A 6,353-nucleotide genomic window follows, 5' to 3' on the forward strand; every position below is an offset into this window, starting at 1 on the left:
AAAAAAAAAAAATCCAACCCCTGCTCCCACTCCTTCCCCTCCCAGAAGTCCCTGTAGATTAGGGCCATAATCCAAATCAATCGCACTGCGGCAACCTCTCTCGCATCTATGAGTCATCTAAGGAGTTTTATCGGAAGAATCAACCTCTGACTCAATACTTTGCTGATTTCAAGAGTAGGCATGAGAAGCTGAATTCTCTACTCTGATTAGTCGTGATGTGCAGAAGATGCAGAACCAGCGAGAGCAGCTCGCAGCTATAGGTTTTTTGGGTGGTCTTGGACCAGAGAATGATGTTGCCCGGTCTAAGATTCATGGAGGTGACAAAGTGTCATCACTTGCAGGTACCTTTTCTCGAGTCTTATGAGTAGCTCTAGAGAATTCTCATGATCCTGCACCAACGGATAGCTCCACTCTTGTTTCTTAGAATAATAATCAAGGTGGGGTACGTAGCACTGGAAGTGGAGGTGGTAAAGGGCAACCTTCTGCAAACTCCACTTCAAATAGTTCAGGGGCAACACAAATATAGATCAATCTGATAAAAGAAGACGATCACAAACAAGGAAAAGGATAATCCTACTCAAAATCAATGTGGAACTAAGATGTGCCTAAGAAGATTGAACGCAGTGCCAATGTACCTAACTCAAATGATGTCAATCAAAAGTTGGGATTCTCCATTAATTCGAAAGATAGGGAATCCTCTCAACAAAGCTGGCCACAACACTCATTTGGTTGGGTGGCAGGGCCACCAGCCATTTAGTGAAACGCCATCCCTAGCTGGACCTATGAAGTAGTCGAAAGGAGTATCGAGAGAATGTGGAATACTTGTGGGATCATTCAATGGTTGCGCTTGAAAATCATCTGCAATCACTGCATTGGTGTAGTGAGCATCAGGTGGTTGAGAACTCCTTGAAACCATAGTTTTTAAGGTGGTAAGGCGACGGAGGCGTTTGAGGGTCTTTCGGAATGCCTTAGCAATAAGGCGGGCATAAAGCGTCGCCTTATCGACTAAAGCGTTCCTGTGTAATTTTTTTATAAAACCAATCCATTTGGCTCAAATCCTAGTTGAATCCTATTACTCATATGTTAAATAAATAATAAAGATTCATATTCATACCAATGTAAGATATTCATCACGAAAATAAATCAATAAAGTGAATAAACTAAGTTCATCTTCATCAATCATCAATCATCAATCATCAATCATCAATCATCAATATTCAATCATCAATCATCAATCATCATAACATATTAACATATAATATAAATACATAATTATGTAACAAAATTATAAATATAAAAAAAAGAAGACATAAAAAATACAAGTATTTATTATACTTACCTCTATGATGCCAAAATGAGTGCCTAAGCCCTAAGGTCATCCACTATATTTCTAATCCTGTCAAAGAAGAATGAAGCTCACCGCTGCCGGAGCAAAATGGTCGCCTGGATCAGTAGTTCTTTCTTGTTCCTTGATTCCTTCTCAAAGCCCTTTCTTAAAACCCTTGACAAAATCCAAACCCTGTTTGTGAATCGTGTTTTTGTTTCGTTTGTTTTGGTTATTTTTGGTGGAGTAAAGCTGATCTCATACATCTCAAGTGTTAACAAAACCATACACCTACCAATAAAAAATCTATATTTGGAATTTTTGTCAAGTAATTTTAAAATGTGTTTAAAAAAAAAAAAAAACCCATAAGGCGCCACTTCACGTAAGGCGGAGCAATGCCTTACCATCTCTAGACCGCATCAGCACCTTAAAAACTATGCTTCAAAACTCAAGCTAAGAATCTTTTTAGCTGCAAACTTAAAGTTCTTCAAATCGATGATGGCTTGGAATATGTTAAGTTGAAGTCTTATTTTTTCAATCATGGCATTGTTCATTTCACCTCCTGCCCACACACACACATGGAGCAGGGGGGGCTCGGGAAAGGTGCAGGCAAGTGATCTAGAGGAAAAAGGGGCAATTGGACTCAACGCCATAGGGCAAAGCGCACCTTTGTGCTGCATGGTGGCCTGCATTACACCTTTTAGTGGAGACAGGTCTTGCTCTACTCGCTCATGTTTCTTTGCCCCTCCGTTTCTTGAGTGATGCATTTCTCACCCCCACCTTTCTTATCAATAGAATGCCCACAGCTGTTCTACATAACTCTACTCCTTACGTAAAATTGTTTCACCAACCTCCTGATTATTCAATTCTTTGATTGTTTGGCTGTACTTGTTACGCTTGTTATGCCCATATGACAACCTTGATTTTTAATCTTGTGTTGGTGTTTTTCTTGGATACTGTTCATCTCAAATATGCTATAGCTGTCTTGATCCACAAACTGGTGGAATTTGTGTCTCATCATGTTGTCTTTGGTGCATAGTTATTAGGATAGCACCTATGGGAAAGGCAGTCCAGTCTGGACTGGCTCCTCCCTCCCCTTTGGTTCCTGCTCTCATCAACATCTCTTCTCAATCCTCTGCCACTGTCATGTCATCTGACACTCCACCTCCTGTTTCTATCTCTCCTCCTACATCTCAGTTCTTCTGCTCCCAAACCTTGCTCTTCTGTTCCTTCACCTTCCCATCCCATGATCCTCCGTCTAAAGGCTGGAATCTGCAAGCCTAAGACCTTTGTCTCTACCATAGTTTTTAATGCGGTAAGGCGACGGAGGCGTTTAAAGGTCTTTCGGAGCGCCTTAGCGATAAGGCGGGTATAAAGCATTATCGACTAAAGCGTTCCTGTGTAATTTTTTTATAAAACCAATCTATTTGGCTCAAATCCTAGTTGAATCCTATTACTCATATGTTAAATTAATATTAAAGGTTCATGTTCATACCAATGTAAGATATTCATCAAGAAAACAAATCAATAAAGTGAATAAACTAAATTCATCTTCATCAATCATCAATCATCAATCATCAATCATCATAACATATTAACATATAATATAAATACATAATTATGAAACAAAATTATAAATATAAAAAAAAAATAAATAAATAAATAATTCAAGTATTTATTATACTTACCTTTATGATGCCAAAATGAGTGCCTAAGCCCTAAGGTCATCCACTATATTTCTACTCCTGTCAAAGAAGAATAAAGCTCACCACTGCCGAAACAAGCTCACCGCTGCTAGAGCAAAATGGTCGCCTGGATCAGTGGTTTTTCCTTGATCCTTGATTCCTTCTCAAAGCCCTTTCTTAAAACCCTTGACAAATTCCAAACCCTGTTTGTGAATCGTGTTTTTGTTTTGTTTGTCTTGGTTATTTTTGGTGGAGTAAAGCTGATCCCATTCATCTCAAGTGTTAACAAAACCATACACCTACCAATAAAAAATCTATATTTGGAATCTTCATCAAGTAATTTTAAAATGCGTTTAAAAAATAAAAAAGACCCATAAGGCGCCACTTCACATAAGGCGGAGCACTGCCTTACCATCTCTAGACCGCATTAGCGCCAAGGCGTTGGTAAGGCGACGCCTTAGAGTCGCCTTACCAGCGCCTTAAAAACTATGTTGGAGAAAGATCTTGAAATACAAATTCCTAGCCTCTTGGGTCATTAAATCCCTGATTGATGATTGAGCAACCACTCCCCTTTGGTTGGACAACTAGCACTCCCTAGGGATTCTCATCCACGCAATTAGCGAAAGATCTAGATATAGTTCTTACTATGGAAGGTTGGCCATGGTTTCAGACATCCTCCGTTTTGATGGCTAGGCCCCGTCACCTTCACTCTCCCACCTTATAAGTTGTCGAAGATGCTCTATCGGCCATCATCAGAAGGCCTAGAATTAGTGACGATATTATAGCTTGGCCTACTACCTCCTCGGGCTAGTTTAGCTCCAAGTTCGCTTGGGACCTCATCTGGGCTCAAACCCCTGTGATGCCTTGGTGAAAAATTGTAGGGTTAAAGGGCCACATCCTCTACGACAACTTCACTGTCTAGAGGGCCCTCACCTACTCCCTCCCAACTCAATCTTTCTTTATTTAAAGATTGATTCCAGCTTCCTCCATTTGTTGCCTTTGTTAGAGTTCCCCTGAAGATGTGGACCACCTTTTCTTCGCTTGTTCTTTCTCCTCCTCTATTTAGGAGGGGCTTCTTGGCAAATATTGGCCTTAAAGGAGGAGGATCCTCTTACCCTTTGATAGAGAATGGAATTGGTCGACATGTCTTTGCTCGGTAACTCCAATTGTGATGTTGTGGTTGTGGGTGAGTTATCCTTTGGTGTTGGTATCTACCATTTTGGATGGAACATAATATCATAAGATGGACCTTCAAGTCCAAATCATTCCAGCAGACACCATTGCCTTTGAGATTAGAAGCAAGTTATCTTTGACTCCCAGTCAATGCATGTAGTCCCCAAGGGACAGGATATTTTTTATTTTTGGGGCATCCCCTTTTCTTTGTACCTGCCCCTTGCCCCTCCTAGTTGAGGGCTGGGATTTGCTTTGTATTGTTTTCCCCTTCCTCCCCCTCCTTAGGGAGTCTTTTTTACTTTCTTTCACTTTTCAAAATACATTTCAACGACAACAAAAAACCTCAGCCTTATCCCAACTGAATGGAGTCGGCTACATGGATCCGTAAGGGTGTGAAATTCTAATATAAGTAAAAAGAAAGAGACATAGCACCACCACAAAAACATCTCACCTAAAATGGGTTGGCTACATAGATCTTTGCTTTCCAAACAGATCTATTTGAGGTCATACTAGGGTCAAGACCTAAATTTTGCATGTCTTTCCTTACTACTTCTCTTATAGTCATTTTAGGACTGCCCCTGTCTCTTTTGGCTCCTTCCATCTGGATCTGATCACTCTTCCTTATTAGTGCATCCACGAGTCTCCGTTTAACGTGGCCAAACCACCTTAGACGGCTTTCACAGAGCATGTCCTAGATTGGGACAACTCCCAGGTCAGCTCTAATATAGGCATTCTTTACTCTATCCCTCCTAGTTTTTCCGCACACCTCATCTTTGCTACACCGAACTCATATATATTACTCTTCTTGACTGCCCAACATTCCGCCCCATAAATCATAACTGGTCTTACTACTGTTCTGTAGAAGTTTCCTTTAAGATTTATTGGAATGAGTCGATCACACAACACTCCAGAGGCACCTCTCCACTTCATCCATCGTACTTTTATTCTTTGGGAAGCATCATTTTCTATATAACCCTCCTTGTTTATGGTTGACCCCAGACATCTAAAACAATCACTTGTGGTATCTCTCGCTCCTTAAGTTTCACCACTTCGTTATCCGTCCTAGTTTGACTTAGACACCATATACTCCATTTTCATTCTACTTCTCTCAAAACAGAGCAACCCAGTGCACGAGGCTCCCACTACTGCAGGGTCTTGGAGGGGCAAGTGTACGCAGCCTTACCCCCTGCTTATCTCCATAACTCCAGCTTATCGTTAGTTTATGTTATTGTGTCATCCACCGAAACAATATCATCAGAAAATAGGATACAACACAAGACCTCATCCAATATGAGGTCATAATATATTTCATAATATACACCACCAAAACAATTTCATTATATATTTTATCATTCACCAGAAAAAAAAAAAAAAAAAAAAAACAAAAAAACAAAAAAAAAAAACAAAAAAGGGGGTTCAAAGTGCATGTGGTGATTTTGGAATTCTGTGGATACTAATACATTCAGATTGCCTTTTGTGGAAAAGCTAGGTCTATAGTTATCATTCGTCTCAAATGTTGAAAATTATTCATTGGAACTTGGAAGTTCATTGAAATATCTGTCATGTCGCTCGGGACTTATAGTCTTTTTAATCATTATTGATAGGTTAAGTAATCTAGTTAGATTAGAATTCTTTTTGCTTGGAGTTCTGTTTTGAGTTTATTTACTTTATTGAGTTCATGAATGTGATTAGGAGTCCTTTTTTGAGTTAATTTATGAATTCAGATGGTCTTTATATATGTTATACTACCCCCATCAATTAGAGATGAAGAGTTGTTTTTAAGAGTTTTGGTGCTGTTGAGCATACGAGATTATTATCCCAAACCTGATTCTTCTCTTCTTTTCTGTTTTATTTTTCTCTCTTCTCTTCTTCCTCCCAAGAAGATCGATCTCATTTATTTTCCCTCCTTCGATCGGTCTGATTTCTTGCCTTAACATTGCAATTGCTTCCATTATTTCTGATCTGATCACATATTTGATCATTGGGCCTCCTTGCAACTAAGATCCTTTATCTAGATTTTGAAATTGTGTTATTTTCAATTTGTGATCATTCCTTTGTCAGTTCATATTTACCCTTATCATTTCGGTATTGATGAATAAACTCAGAATGTTGGTATTGAACAATTTAGTTCCCCCAGTTTTTATGAAATAATTGTTTATTTATGGTTATTA

The sequence above is a fragment of the Macadamia integrifolia genome, chromosome 2 (assembly GCF_013358625.1).
Source record: "Macadamia integrifolia cultivar HAES 741 chromosome 2, SCU_Mint_v3, whole genome shotgun sequence".
Classification (NCBI taxonomy): Eukaryota; Viridiplantae; Streptophyta; class Magnoliopsida; order Proteales; family Proteaceae; genus Macadamia; species Macadamia integrifolia.